Here is a 16,096-nt window from a genome sequence, read left to right as displayed (position 1 = left end):
TCTCCGTGTGCTTGAACCCTTTCTTCCCCAGGGTCCAACCCTTCCCTTTGATCCACAGCTCACCTTGTTTTCTTGGATAGTGTGCTCTCAGTCCTGCTTTCAGCGCAGGGGCTTGTTGATTATGCAGACTTGTTGCTGCCTAGTTACTTCACTGGCAAGAGTCCAACAGGTAAGTATAATAAGTCTTTTGAACAGTTCTCTAACTTCGTTCCTTTCCTTCCATAGATGATGGCCGGCGTCCGGGGATGGCGGCGTACTGCTGAGATGAGTAGCGCTGAAGGCGAGTGAGAGCGCGATGCACAATGCACTCCTTTCGTATTTGCATTGAACTGAGTTTTTTTTCTGTTGTCTTTTAGGTGCTGCAACGTTTTCAACGTGGATGCCGGTTATGAAGAACAAATGTGGTGGGTAAGCGCGGTATGCAGCGCCTCTAGATATTTCCACGCTAACCTGGAGTGTCTTTTCCCTTTCCCTTTTGCAGATGGATGAGAGGTTCCGGAGACAGAGTTCCCCCAGAGAGGCTGGGATTCAGGTAAGCGTTTGAAGCTCGTACAGTATTTAAAAATAAGCGAAGATTTGCAGAATGCTTACTAATGCCTTTTTTCTGTTCTTTTCCCCTTTTCCTTAGGAAGCGGCGTGCCGGGATGGGAATGATACCACCAAAGATGCCCGCAGAACAGAAGGAGCGATGAATGATGGGCAGAAGCGCCGCAAGGTAAGGCTGTTCTTAACGGTGTTCTTGCAGGAGCTGAGCGCAGAAGAAAGATGCAGGCCTACTGGAGACCGATCCGAACACGGCGAGTGTCACGCTGCAGGTGCAGAAAAAGCAAAGCATGTTTCTCAGCCTGGGTGTGGCTTAAATAGTCTCTGGGTATCCCAGGTGTCTCTGGGCTGAACCACACCCAAAAGACTAGACCGCACATGCAGTTCCGGGAACCGAAATATGTGGGGGCATCCATCTTGTCCCATCAATGCACTACAAGTCCAATCCCCAATGTTATCCTATGGGAGTGAGTGAGTGAGTGAGTCTGGTGCCACAAGCGCCAAGTGGTTCTTTGGAGGGATGGAGAGGCCCTTGAGGGCCATGTAGGTGATTGTGGCCTGGCTCCAGCCTGACATCTTGGAGGGCTGGGGACATGAGGGGCAGGAATCATAACACCAACCTCAGAAATGTTTCTTTACTATCCAGGATGACCTCTTTCTTGTATTCTGAGAAGAAATGCAACCTGACCCATTCTGTTCGCTTCTCAGTCACTAATTCCACAATTCGAATATCCCTAAAGGCCATTTTATGCATAGCAATAATACAGTTCAGCAGTCTTGTCACATTGCACCTATTAAGAATTGGCACTGGTTTCCCCGACAGCCAATCTTTCAATATAAATGTTCGCTCTCTTCTTCTCACCGGACTTTACGTTCTCTCTCAGGTTGTTTTTTTAGTTTTGTTTACGCATTCCACTTACTTTTCTCATTTTCACCAGATTCTTTTTTCCGATTATGTTTAACAACATTGTTGGCTTTGAATCGACAGCTCACCTTCCTTTTTTCTTCTAGAGTCAAAAACCCCCTGTGAGGGTTAAGACGTTTTGCCTCCTGGATTTGAATACCTTCCGGTTGATTTTGAGGTTTTAAAGTTATTTAACCAGAATGGCTCAAACAGTTGTGGAAAATCTACTCGTCTAACGATGAAGAATTTCTACTACTATGCGCCTTCGTTCCAACGGGGACATCCATTTCTTTATCACTTAGAAAACTTCTTTCCGCCCCCTGGCCGTTCAGACATTTTCTCCCCTCCAAGTTTCCTAGCTGGTAGGTCGGGAGATCTTGCAATCAGCGGCAACTGACTTTCAATTGATTCCCAATCTGAGAGACTAACTTTCTTCCATAGATCATCGTCCTTAATCATCTTGATTTCCTCAATCAGATCACTCAAATCCATAATAGGAATATAGTCTCTTTTGCCTTCAATTTCTTTGGAGGACATTTCTTCAGAGACTTGAATTGTCTCTGAAGCTCTCATATTCAGTTCTTTCCTAGATTTTTTTTCCTCCGGGAGGATATCCAGTGAAGGTGGAGAGCGGAGATGGCGCAAAAAGGCTCTAGACCCATTCATTTTCCTTTTTTTCGACTCTCAGCATATTCTTCGGCTTTTTTGCAGATGCAGCTAGTCCTTTACCTGTTGTTTTGATTTTTTTTCCTGTAACCCCTATTTTAGAGGGTTTTAAGACTGAGAAAACCTTCTTCGCTGAGGCAATTTCCAACGTTCAGGGAGGGTCCAGTATTTTCACCACCTCCTCACCCCTGGTTCGACAGGTCTATCTTTGTAGGAACCATTTGAGAGATATTTACGGAATTTTGAGGCTCGTTATAGCGCTCTCATCCACTTTCAATCGAGAAGAAGAGCTTCCATCATCACTGTTTTATCCGTCATCTCATTCCGTGCCATATCGAATAAGCGATTTTGCCAATTGGTAGACATTTCAGCTTCTCTATCCAATCTAATCTCTACTCTTGAAACAAAGGTTTCCAAACTGATCAACTTGTGGCTGACCTAAGAGTGTGTTTTGATCTTGCATAGTAGGGTTTATTGCTTCATAAAGCTTAGTAAATGGAAGGAGGGAGGTTACCATTGATACCATCACCAATTGTTGAAGCATAGCATTATTCTCCGCTCTTAGGTCCGCCATTATTTCCGGCGACCCATTTCTGTGTCGTGAACAGGAATAGAGCGAAGCCCTAATCGAAGAGGATGATGAAGAGTGAGTCATTGAAAACCTCATCATCGTCTTTAGCACTCTCTACGTCAACTATGCCCCCTCCACTTTTCCGCTAGAGGCGCACAGATGTATGGATCCTTTCCCCCGAATCAGCAGAGACCGGTCCGTTTTCTCCATCTTCCCCACCTTCATTACACACTGGGATCATGGGCAAATCGGGGTTTAATAGCATCCTCACTGAATTTACCCCTAAGTTTAAGATCAGCATTCTCCATCTTCTCCACAGTCGCATCAGTCTGTAGTTGCAACAGATCCAAGATCCTCAAATAATCAGCCACACGGGAGAAGCTTGGTCGCTTTTTGTTTCGTAATCTTTATTGATAAATAAGCCAATTCCTTTACTAGATGGGCAGCTAGATGGGCATTTCCAGTGCCCTCACCCTCATTTGAGGTAGCAAAGAATCTCAAGGGCGATGGAATGGTGGAAATGGACACATCCGCTTCAATTAACACTTTGTCTGGAAGAAAAACGGACTCCAGGCCACTCAAATTCCCCCCCATTTTCCCTGACATTTTGGGGTGGCATACGATTTATGCTTTTTCTTTTTGTTCCACTGAATTGGGCCCACTTAGTCACTACAGGACGTTTTGAGTGGAGATCATAATTACTAGACTCAGAATTTCCTTCAAGATCATTACTGTCAGTAGCCTGCTGTTTTTCCATGTCGGCCGCCACTCTTCTTTTTCTGCTTTCGATCCTCACACCGTCTAACCCAGCAGTAGCCAGGCTCAAAGCCTCTGGTTCAGCCATACGGGTTAGGGTGTCCTTACTAGGTGATTTAAACTCATCCAGTTCCGAATTTAACCTACCCTCCTTCATTTGTTGACGTGTTCTGGCGCTGGAAACAGTTGACATCCTATCGGCAAGTTAATCTTTTCACTACGTTCTCACCCCTCCTAGTGCACTATCGACACCGCAGGCGATTCCTTGCACCAGGCTTTCCGGAAGCGGTGGAGGATAAAGGATCCAATCAAAGGAATGTGAACGTATTCAGTGGGAGTTCCTGTTTGAAACTAACAAAATGGATCAATGGGGATCACCGTGATCTTCCCCAACAGTCTCCCACAGCAGCTGCTAAAATAAGATGCTGTGCACCTTTGCATCCATCCAAAACAAAAGTCTAATAACTGATTAAGGTTGTCAAAGGATGTATGATAGGATGGTGTAATGTGTAGTGTTAATGTGACCACCCGCAATACAACCTCCGCGGGTTCACAAAGAGCACATAGCACAGAAATACAGAGGCACACCACGCAGGTCCTGAATTAAAAGGAGCACTCAGCCTTGGTGCTTCAACTTTTAAAAAAAATAACGCTAACCGGCAGTGTGGAGCCACACTCTTCAAAATGTACAGGGGGGCATGCTGGCACCAGTTAGCCCAGTACTCCTCCAAACTCCTCCACCCTCCACTCCCCACCCCCTGGAGCTGGAGCTGTAACTAAAGTTTGAGAGGAGCTGGACAGGGCAGGGCTGAGCAGGGCTAAAAGAAAAAAGCTCTAACAAAGCTCCAACGGGACTAGAGGGTAGAAAAAAAAAAAACTCCCCTCCGCTGCAGCCACTTACCTTCCAGATGGCTATAAAAGGGTTCCAAAACGGCTCCCTCTGGCTCCACAGCAACACCGGAGGGGCTTTGAGGCAGCTCCCGCTAATCCGCCTCTGCTATTCCGCCACCTCAACTGCTGCTCCACCCCTGCTCGCACCCTGGTCCTCCTCTCTCTCTCGTCTCCTCTCTAGTCTCCAGGAGTTGGAGGAAAGGACCTGTCGGAACGTGGCAGTCAAGCCGCACCGTGCCGTACATCGAAACGGCACTTTCCACGTACCTACATCCGCTTCCGACTACTGAACAATTCTATCGCCTAAATCTGAGCAAGATGATGTTGTGGAGAATGGGGGAAAGCCCGAGTTCATTGTTGTATATAACATTTTGTTATACTGACAGACTGAAATGGCTGGTGGCCGCGTTTATTTTTTACTACCTTTTTGTGCAGGGTACTCGCAGACTGTCTTCTTTTTTTGCCATTTTTCATTTGTCTGTTCCTTCTGGGCTTTTACTTGATCGTTTAGACTAGGTTTGAGTCCTTTGTGTGTTTTGCCTTATTAGGCGGGATTCAGCCCTGAAGCCCGCCCAGGCTCCAGCATGTCTGGGAAGGCACAGAGTGAGGGAGGAACCCGAAACATCACTGGCCTTTGTCTGTAGCTATGCCTGGCTGAAACCGTACGGCAGGCTGTCCTGGAGGACAGCCACCCCCAGTTGATTGACAGCTGTATGACTGTGAATGACTGAAATTCTGCATAAAAGGTGCAGATTTTGGCACTACAGTCAGTCAAACGCTGCAACAAGACATCCGACGAAGAGGACGAGCAAAGACTCTGTTTGGGAGGATTTTCATTTGTATGTCAATTCCCTTTTAACCTTAAAGACCCCCCAGCTCTTTTGCTGTACTCTGGGCTTTTTGATTTTGACTCCTGAGTGGGACTTTTCCGCCCACTCCCCTGTGTGCTTTTCTGACTGGGATTGTTGGTTTCTTAGTCTTTAATGGAGTCTGGTGAACTCCATAGGTGTTTTGCTTTTTGCATAGTGACACTGCACCTTTTGTGCAGTGCAACTAATGTTTAAATACATTTTCTTGGGTGAACTACTGTTCCCAAGAATAGTAAAATTACTTTTTCTTTTTTTGTCTTAACTTTTGTTTAGGATCCAGCACACACCACCCTATGTTGAGTGCTGGGGAGGGGGGGGTTACATAGTAACTCCTTATCCCCCTTCTCATGTAACTTTGTTACACTAACTAACTTGAATGGCTGGTTGCAGTGGTTTCATTTTTTACTACCTTTGTGCCATGTATCTACAGGCTGATTTCTCGGCTTCAGTACAGCACCCAAGGGTGACAATTTTCCCAAACCGGCTGCTTCTTTTTTTCACCATTTCTTGTCAGTTAGATCTTTCTGGGTTTTTACCCTGTTGTTTGAATCAGGTTTGAGTCCTTTGTGCGTTTTGCCTCTGGCTGGTTCATTCCTGAAGCCCACCCATACTCCATTGTGTCTGGAAAAGCAGGAAGTGAGGGAGGCTCCTGAAACTTCCCTTTCCTTTGTCTTTAGGTGTGCCTGAAGGAAACCAGCTCTGATTGGCCGGCTGGCTGTCCAGGAGGATAGCCGCCCTAGGGCTGTGAATGAATGGGACCCTGCTTAAAAGGCAAGGTTTTTGGGACTAGAGGCAGAGTCGACCACTGGAAGACAACATCCGCCGAAGATGTGAAGAGATGCCAGTAGCACCCTTGTGGACCGCAAAGTTGGTGGTGAAGCCCTGCAGCTGTGCTGACCCTGTTCCAGTTTAGACTGGGAAGACCTGCAAGGGACGACTTCCTCCCTTGGGCTGGTGGGACCAACTAGCCTTGAGACCAGCTTAATTTTGGCGCAACCCCCGACTTGCTATGACTTTCCAAGGCTGCAAAATCCCAATGCCTGGGGACCCCTGACCATCATCGAGTGCATTGTCTTTGGAAGTGTGAATCCGGCCACAGCTTCGTGGGCATCTAGAGGATCCTACAGAAGCAGGAAATCTTCATCCAGAGTCCCCTCACCAGAGTCCAGGACTGAGGAATCGTCATTTCCAACCAGAGCTGTTAGTTCTTCTTTGGCGCTGAGAAAAAGGCACCAAAACCACAAAAGGCAGCTGAATCGAGGAGAATCCATTGCTGCAGAGTCCCTCTCTCGAGTGCTGCCGCAGTAGCCTGCCAGAAGTCCTCCCTTTCGTCATCACGACCAGGAACAAGGGTCTGCTACACTGCAACAGGACGGCATCCAGCTGTACCCAATTCTTCAATTCTCAGGTACTGCGGGGCTTGGGGTACATCTACCTTTTGCCATTTGTGGTGCTTCCTAACTTGGGGAGTACTATTTTAAAGTCGTTTGAGTTGACCTCAACTCATCTGCACTGGCCGCCCAGCTTGTGATTCTTAGAGGTGGTTCCTCTTGAGCTTCTGTGATTTTTTTTTTTTTTTTCTTTCTACTCAACTATTGACTATTCTAAAATATTTTCTAAGAGTGCATCAGAACTTCGAACTGTCCATTGACTTTGGTTGTCCTAGCTCCCTAAAGGTGCCTTTTATGAACCTATTGGCTTTGGCAGTGCTTGTTCCCATACAGGTTATGATTGTTGAACACTATTATTGCTGTGATGAAAGACTGCCTACATCCCTCTGACAGAATCTAACTGTTTTATTACTTATCAAGTATGTTCTGATCTGACTTTAACTTTCCCCTCCTTAAAACTCAATGTTGTAATGGTGATCACAAATAAGTGCTAATACTGACCTCAAATGACGTCACTCGGTGTGCTGGAACATGTTTAGCATAAGAAAAGATTACTCGCCTACTTTATTGCTCTTGTTGAACTAAATCACAACTTTTGATTTAATGTTCCTATTAGTTGCTGCTTTTTAGAGAGAGAGAGGGAGAGATTCTCTGAGGCTTGTGGAATCTGCTTAGATCACATGCTATGCATAGGCCGGCATCTAGTGGAAGCTGTGGAGTTTTACCGTTGTTTTCGAAACTCGAAGGGACGTCGACAGGGTGTGCCAGTAACACTATCCCTAGTGTGACTTCCGCTGTACCCATGGTCCTTCATGCATCAAGGTCCCTGAGATTGTTTTTTTTTTCTGCCATCATAGACTGACGCTTAATCGTAGAGTTGCTATTTCGGCTAAAGCCATTGATTATATGTCAATTAGAGTTAGTTATTCTTTCTATTCTTTTACTCCTGACTTTCAACAACCTCTTTGGCGGTGCAAAGGACGAGTGTCGGACAAAGCCCTTTTTTCGACAGACCCCTTCGGCATTCAAAGGCCGCACCGGGCCTGGGCCCAGACAGTAGGGAGAGTGGTGGGTGGACATTTCTTAGGGATATAAGAGAATGCATTTTCCCCTTTACCCTCTCTATTCTTATATATATAGTTGTAATAAAAAGTTCCCCTGGGTAGACGAGCACCAGGTGAGCAATCATTGTCTAGCGCAGGACCACGACGAAGGCCATTGTCGAGCTTGTAAGCTCTTCAAGCTGAAAACACTCAAGGACCGAAAAAACCAAGCATTGGGCCCATCACACCATCGAGGCCACCATGGACGTGGATGGGGCCCTCCAGCGACGGCAGCATTGCAGTATTTTCAGACGGTGATAGGCAACCGATCAATTCCCACATGCTAACCCCCGACCCCAATAGACAGGCCGGCGGCTCTGTTGCAGGGATGACACCCGATGGCGGTAGCACTCACACTACACTCTGCACTAAACACATACCCAAGGGCCGGGATTCGACGGCAACATAGTCTGTACGCCTGCACACGGCGTCGAGGGGGAAGTCAACCAGTTCCCTGTCCTCTGGGCACTTGAGGTCCAGATCACCACACTGCAGACCCCCAGAATCGAGAGACGATACAGATGGCTGTGTGCAAAACATCTGCCGAACGTCAGAAGACGTGGCTTCGGTCCTCACCACCTCCGAAGTTCGCTCTGCCCACGGCCAAAGGCACCAAAAGCTCGGGAATAGCCCATTTGGTGCAAAAGCATGTCCCTGAAAACCTCATTAAGGCAACAAGTTCGAAGAAACACTCCTCAAAGAGCCACTCTCTCAGAGAGAAATCTAACGCACGTCACAGGGAAAGACACTGTGTTTCCCAGGGAGAGGATACCATAACAGAGGCCTTGAAGAGCAAGGATCAGCCTACACCTCAGAACCTTGTATCCATACCAAGTTCCTCGCAATGGACCTCTGAGGACTTTGATAGGGTTATGAGAAGAATGACATTCATGGCACGCCATCAACTACTGCCGCTTGGTCCTCTCGGCCCCCAGCAAAGAGATCACGTCCCGACACCCTTTTTATTTCACCTCAGCAAGACCAAGTCCATATTGATCTATATGATCCAAATACAAAACTGAGGACAATGATACAATGCAGAAAGCAGACCAATACTACGATGACGAGTAAGCGGATGTGTGCAACTTACCCTCTCCCGTTAACCTAGTCGCACCAGTGGCAGATTCACCAGCGGACAATCTGTATAACGATCTGCTCATGAAGGCAGCTGAGCACTTTCAAATTCAGACCCAAGAAACTCGGCTACATAGGGATTTTTTGGAAGATATTTTGGGGTACAGGAAAGCTGGCACACAATTTATACCAATCCTTCAGTCCATTCAAAGAAGGCTACAACCTTCTCTGGAGACCCCTAACCAGACGCGAGCAGTCAACCCGCGTATTGAGAAACTGTTCCGCCCTGCACCCACATACCCACTGTACATCATGGGGCAGCTAAAATCAGATTCTCTTGTGGTAACAGCTCGGAAGAGGGCCGGAACACCTTTAGCCTCATCGGACGCACCCCCCCCCTGATAAGGAAAGTAAGAAACTGTACACTCTGGGGAGAAAGGTGGCCACCTCGGCGGCCTTTCAAACAAGGATTGCAAATAACACCACTTTGTTGGCAAGCTACAACTACCACATGTGGGACGAGGTTGCAACCCTAATGGCTTTAGCTCCAGAACCCCTCAAATCTCAACTCTCCCTAGCAGATAGCAAGGCAGTATCCAGCTACATCTTAGAAAACAACTTTGATGCCGCAGATAATGCAGACAGGATCATTGCCGAAGGTACCGTCATTAAACACGTTGCATGGCTTCACCAGTCTGGTTTCAAACTTGAAACATAGGCAACACTCCTCAACAGGCCAGTAGAACCCAATGTCCTGTTTGAGAAGGCCGGGGAGGATGCTTTAAAATCTGCCAAGGAGGAGTACGGCACTCTGAAATCACTAGGCCAGCTAACTAATAAGCCACCAGGCCAAAGAGCCGAAAGCCATTTTCGTCGATTTCCAGGTCAAAGCTCACAAAGGAGTTCAGGTTATGGCCAAAGTCTGGGCTCATCCTGGGGAAACAATCGGGGACCATCCTCCTAATGTTTCCAGAGGTCCCAGCGTTGATCACGTGGCCAGGGGAGGTTCTCAATTTCTAGAGGTGGAGCAACACCTCCTATACAATGGCCACCCGCTTCAGTTCCCTTTGCATGCCTCTCCAGTAGGTGGGTGTATAATGCACTTCACCCGCACATGGGGGGGAATCAAGTGGGTGCTATCGACCTTAGCGGGCGTTTATTGCATGGAGCTACTTCAGCGACCCTCAAACCAACCCCTGCGTCAAAAGACAAACATGAAGCAAGAACAACGCATCCTTCTCGAGGAGGTCGCAACGCTGTTAAGGACGGCATCGAAATCGTCCCAGCAAACCAGGTAAACAAAGGTATCTATCCAACTTACTTCCTTGTGCCAAAAAAAGATCTAACAATGCACCCAGTATTAGCCCTTCAAACACCTATGTGAAGCCACAAAGGTTCAGCATGACAACACTACAAGAAGTAATCCCTCTGCCAAAGGGGGGGGGGCTACATGGTAATATTAGATAAGAAAGATGCCCATATTAATATTTCAATGTTCCCATCGCACAGAAGATTTGTGTTTCAAGATGGCGGACCAGCACTACCAATTCAAGGTGCTACCCTTCGGAATAGCATCTGCTCCAAGGGTATTCACCAAGGTACTGGCGGTGGTGGCAGCGCACCTGCGCAGTGAGGCAATCCAAGTGTACCCCTACCTGGCTGATTACAGGGGAGTCACCCCAAATTTGCAGGCAAAACACTCAAAAGAACCATAAACCTTTTCCAATTGGGCTTCTCCATAAACAAGAGAAAATCAAGCCCTTTGTGCCAAGCACAACCAAACAGTTCCTTGGAGCTGTCATAAACACGGAAGAAGGGTTAGTCGTTCCATCAAAGGAAAGAGTTCAGTGCATGCTACTGCACAATATCAAGCCAGTCACCAGATAAACGTACGGAAAGCAATGCATATGCTAGGCATGCTGGCATATTGCATTTACCTGGTACCACACGCATGTTTTGCGCATGCGCACCATGCAGGAGTGGTTGGCGAAACAATGGTCTCAGGCAAGCGGTCAGTTGAACGATCTAGTGGTTGTTTCGCCAACACTAGCGAAAACCTTTGCTGGTGGACAAAGGAGAATCTGTTGAAGGGGAAAACCCTTCCACGACCCGGCGCTGCAAGCGGTAGTCACTACAGGCGCCTCACTCTCCGGGAGGGGGGGGTGGAAACATCATTAATCATACAGCACATGGTCTGTGGACTCGAATCATGGCACAGAACCACATCAACCTGCTGAAACCTATGGCGGAATTCAAAGTGCTTCAAGCATTCGAAGCACAGCTGACAAATCAGTCTGTACAGATCCTCACCGAAAGCGCCACTGTAATGTTCTACATCAACAAGCAGGGGGGCACACTTTCTCCAAATCTGTCCAAGCTAGCACAGAAAATATTCAAATGGACACTGACTGGGGATGTTCCTATATTCCCAACACGTTCCAGGGGAACTCAAAACTCTAGCGGACTCGCTCAGCAGAGTTCCCCTACCAGAAGAACACGAGTGGCAACTAGACACAAACGTCGTAGACCACATCTTCTCACAATGGGGTTACCCCACACTAGAAGAGAAAACAAGCAATACCCAGACTTTGCGTCCAGGTTTCCCCAAGTAGACTCCAAGGGGAATGCCCTATGGATGTGCTGGTCATGGAAATTTGCTTACGCTCCCTCCTCCCCCCTCAACTCCTCTAATGAACAGGGTGGTGAACAAGATTCACAAAGAACAAATGGTGTTCATCCTAGTTGCTCCTATGTGGGCAAGACCACCATGGTATCCATATCTGCACAAACTGCTGGTGTGCGTTTCCATCAAACTCCTGTGCCAGACCAACCTACTGATCCAACACGGGGGAGTAACAGTACACCCTCAACCTTACTCAATGAACTTGGCAACCTGCCACAGAGGTGTATGGACATCTGCAAGGAGGCTCGTAAACCAAACTCCAGATACTGTTATTTCGACAAGTGGAGGAGATTTGTAATTTGATGCCAGTCTAAACAAATAAACCCTGTAGAATGCACTCGATCCCACATTCTTCATTATATGCTCCACTTGTTAGACTCTGGGTTAGTATTCAAAGGTTCACCTGGCTGCTTGATCAATTTACACCACCTCTCAGAGTAAAGTATTGTGGTGGAAAGCCCCCATCATCAAAACCTTCATGGAGGGAGTAAAGAGACTCCAACTCCAATTTAAAACCCACCACCAGGCTGGGATCTCAATGTAGTTCTTGCAAAGCTCATGGGTCCTCTCTTTGAGCCTATGCATAAATCAAGTCTTAAACACCTTACCTGTAAAACTGCCTTCTTAGTGGCTATCACTTCCTTAATGAGAGTCGGTGAACTTCAAGCATTGTCCGGGCAGGACTCCTTCTTGTCATCCACAAGGACAAATAGGTTTTTTTACGAACACACCCTAGGTTTTCACCTAAATTCATCTACAAATTTCACATAAACTAATCCATTGAGCTACCGGCCACCTTTCAGAACCCATCCAGCTCAGCTGAGAAAAAACTCCATACACTAGATGTAAGGAGGGCGGTCCTTTACTATGTAAACAAGACCAGACCACTCTGAAAAACAGACCAACTGTTTGTCTCCATAGCAAAAGGCAGAGAAGGAGACCGCTTTTCCAAGAATGTCATCTCCAGCTGGATAGTCGGATGTATACAGCTCTGTTACTCATTATCAAGCAAAACACGGTCTTTCACACCAAGAGCTCACTCCACTATGGGTACAGGAGCTACTTTGGCCTTTATCGCAAGTGTCCCGCTGGACACCATTTGTTAAGCAGCTACATGGAGCTCAGTACATACTTTCACTCAGCATTATTGCATTGACACTCATTCCAAAGAAGATACAAAGGTTGGACAAGCGGTTATAAAAACATCTATTTGCCGCTGGACCTTCTCACTTCCCACCTCCTCCTCCCAACACTGCTCGTTAATCTATGCATAGCATGTGATCTAAGCAGATTCCACAAGCCTCAGAAGGGATGCATTACTCACTGTAATCATATTTCTGATGCTTGTATCTGATTAGATTCACATGCGCCCACCCTTCCTGCCCTTGGAAATCAGGTGCCTAAATGTTTATATGAGCTTTATCAAATATATATCTGCTTTAATACACTTGTACTCAAGCTACACTTCATGCTACCTCTTGTCAGAAACAAAACAATTTTAGGGACCTCGACGCGTGGGACCATGGGTACATCGGACGTCACACTAGGGATAGTATTACTTAAACACCCTGTTGATGTCCCTTTTCGAGTTTTGAAAACAACTGTAATACTCTGCAGCTTCCACTAGATGTCGGCCTATGCATAGCATGTGAATCCAAGCCAATACAAGCATCAGAAATACGATTACGGTGATTAATGTATCTTCTATTTAGATCTATCGCGTAAAACACATATAACCCAAGGGTTGTAGATGTTTGAGAGCCCACTGTCTGGGATATGTCAAATAAGCCAAGCACTTAAGACCTTGCTGTGTTTGGATCAAAATTACTTTATTTAAATAGTAAGTGCATCACACATAGAGGTGAGAGTAAAATGCACATTCACCATAAAGGCAGGCCAGATGAGTAAAAACACTCGCCCATCCGGGTGGAAAACGCCATGCGTTCCGCTCGTCACTAGCTTCCTCAGGCTAGTACAATCTATGTTTGCAAGTTCCTCCGTAAAGTTTAAAAACACTGGTTTGGATGGTACACTCTATCCCCTGCATCCCATGTTAGAAGACCTCAAAGGCATAATGGCAGTTAAGTAAAATAAGTCCACCTTTTTGTAACTATCAATGTATGACATGAGGTTAAGTTAACAGAATAGCGAACATTCACTTAGTAATGCAAATAATCACAATACACGGGATAGCCGGGTTTAGTGCACCAATCTCCCCATTGTGCCTCATATCTTATAAATACCAGAGGTAAAAAAGCGCAGGTGCGCTGTTACAATTGTGACGCTGTGTCCAGCATACATTTTAACACCGCGCCACCTCACCGCAGATTGTGTCAAAGAGACATGGAACGGCAGTCTTATTCCTCTCAAAAGCATACAAATTGTATGTTTGTGGATTGCATTAACCAGTTTGTTGCTAATAACTGGTGCCACTAGAGGGCCAAATAGTTTGGAATAGAAGAGTCCTCTAATGTTAAAGCTGTATTATTAAATGCCATATGAATGTATACAATTAATAAAAGAGCCAGTGCTCTTCAGTATACCAGACAGCATGAGAAAAGAAAATTACAATACACATTGCCAGTGAATAGTTTTGTAAGCTGGTCCACGTACCTACAATGCATGTTAGATGTTGAAATATATGTGCCATCCAGGTTTTTGATATTCATATTAATTTCGATAGCATACGTACGATAAAATGGCAAGTGATATATGATATGATATGGCATTTGTGCCCATATAACACGAAATTGGTTCAGATTTGTTCTCTACAGTTTTAACAAGTCAGTGTATATTAGTCTCACCCTAAAGGCTAAACACAAGTGCTAGTGCATGTTCTATTCAAATAAACACAAAAGTGCTTATGCAATCAATTTTAGTCCAATAGCATGCATTTCGATAACCTGTGAAAGATGCGGCAAGTGCCCATCTAACACAAATGTGTGCAAATGTATGCTGTGCTTATCCAATGCTACAGTGCATATATTTATTTATTTATAGTATAACTTAAAGTGTGCAAGAGTGTACTTGGATACCTGTATTTACTACTGATGTCATTGTACTACTCTACAGCTCACATTACCTCCCTTAAAATAAGCCTGGCTGCTCAGTCACTCTACCAACTGTGTAGTGCAGGCCTATATTAAAAGGTGGGTTACCTAATACCAAGAGAAGTATTGATAAGTCCCACACCATTTGGACTCTACAAATTCTTACCTAACAGACGCCAGCAGCACCTTACAGGACTGCGAAAGCACCGGTGAAGACTTGCAGCTGTGCTAACCGTGTCTTCACATCGACGGGGAAGATCCGCCAAGGACAACTTACTCGTTTAGGCAGGTGGGACCAACTAGCCTAGAGACCTGCTTAATTTTGGCTCAACCCCCGACTTACTACGACTTTCCTGGGCTGCAATATCCCAACACCTGGGGTACCTGGACCATCATAGAGTGCATTGTCTCCCGAAGAACAAATCCGGCTGAAACTTCGCAGACATCCATGGGGTCCTACAGAAGCAGGAATTCTTCATCAAAAGTCCCCTCACCAGAGTTCGGGACCGAGTGACTGAGGAAATCCAACCGTGGATATTTGTTCCTCCTTGGCGCAGAGTAAAAGGCGCCAAAACCACAAAGAGCCGCTGAAGTGAGTGGAGTCCATTGCTGCGGAGTCCCTCTCCAGAATACTGGCGCAGAAGCACGCCAAAGGTCCCCCCTTTCGTCTCCACGACCAAATAGCAGGAATCGGGGTCTGCATCACTGCATCAGGGAGGAAGCCAACTGGAGAATCTTAATCTTTAAGGTACTGTGGGGCTTGCGGTGTAACTATCTTGTGCCATTTTCGGTGCCTCTTGGCTTGGCAAGTACTGTTTTCACCCATCTGGAGTTGACCTCCACTCACTTGTACATGCCTTGCACCTTGTGCACCATCATGTAGGCTCCTCTTCTCAACTCTATTGGCTTTGACAGTGCTGGTTCCCCCATAGGATTTAAATTGTGTAACACTTTTTTCTGCTGGGAAACAGACTACCTACATCCCTCTGGGAGAAAAGACTATTGTAACAGTTGCTAAAGTGTGTTCTATCCAACTATAAAATCTTCCCTCCCATACTTTGTTTAAAGGTGATACTTATATAAGTGCTATTACTGACCTTGATTGATGTCACTCTGTGTGTAAGTGTTTACTTGGATCCTTGAGTTTACTTATTTCAGTGGACTGCTCTGCAGCTCACAGTACCCCTTCTAAGATGAGCCTGGCTGCTCAGCCACTCTACCGACCTGTGTAGTACAGGCCTATATTGTGAGTTGGGTCCCTAATACCAAGAGATGTCATCGATCCCCATACCAGTTGGATTTTAGAAAAGCGTACCCAACAACCCAGCAAGACTGCACAGAAAGTGCTGTGTGCTGCAATAGTAAAAAATAGATGTCCAAATGTTGGAGGAAAGTATGACTCAAAATAAAGTATGTAGACACAAAAATGACTTCCATAACTTGAGTAAAAGAAAGGATGGGGGGGGGGAATCCCACTCAATCAACGACATAGACAAAAACCACAAGTCCAGCAAAAGTGCTGGGGGTCTCACAGGTGAAGGAAATTTCACATAAAATGAAAAATCTTCCCAAACATTGATTAATGTTTACATTAT

At 46.1% G+C, this 16,096-nt stretch overlaps 1 protein-coding gene across 1 annotated transcript in view; it reads left to right on the top strand.

Moving 5' to 3' along the window:
• Positions 1-16,096, top strand: part of SDHB (succinate dehydrogenase complex iron sulfur subunit B) — a 169,500-nt gene that overhangs the window by 108,158 nt on the left and 45,246 nt on the right. The window lies entirely within an intron of this gene.

The sequence above is a fragment of the Ambystoma mexicanum genome, chromosome 8 (genome assembly GCF_040938575.1).
Source record: "Ambystoma mexicanum isolate Mex_15411 chromosome 8, UKY_AmexF1_1, whole genome shotgun sequence".
NCBI lineage: Eukaryota > Metazoa > Chordata > Amphibia > Caudata > Ambystomatidae > Ambystoma > Ambystoma mexicanum.
Note: the sequence above shows the minus strand (reverse complement) of the source record. Positions and strands in the feature narration are given on the sequence as shown.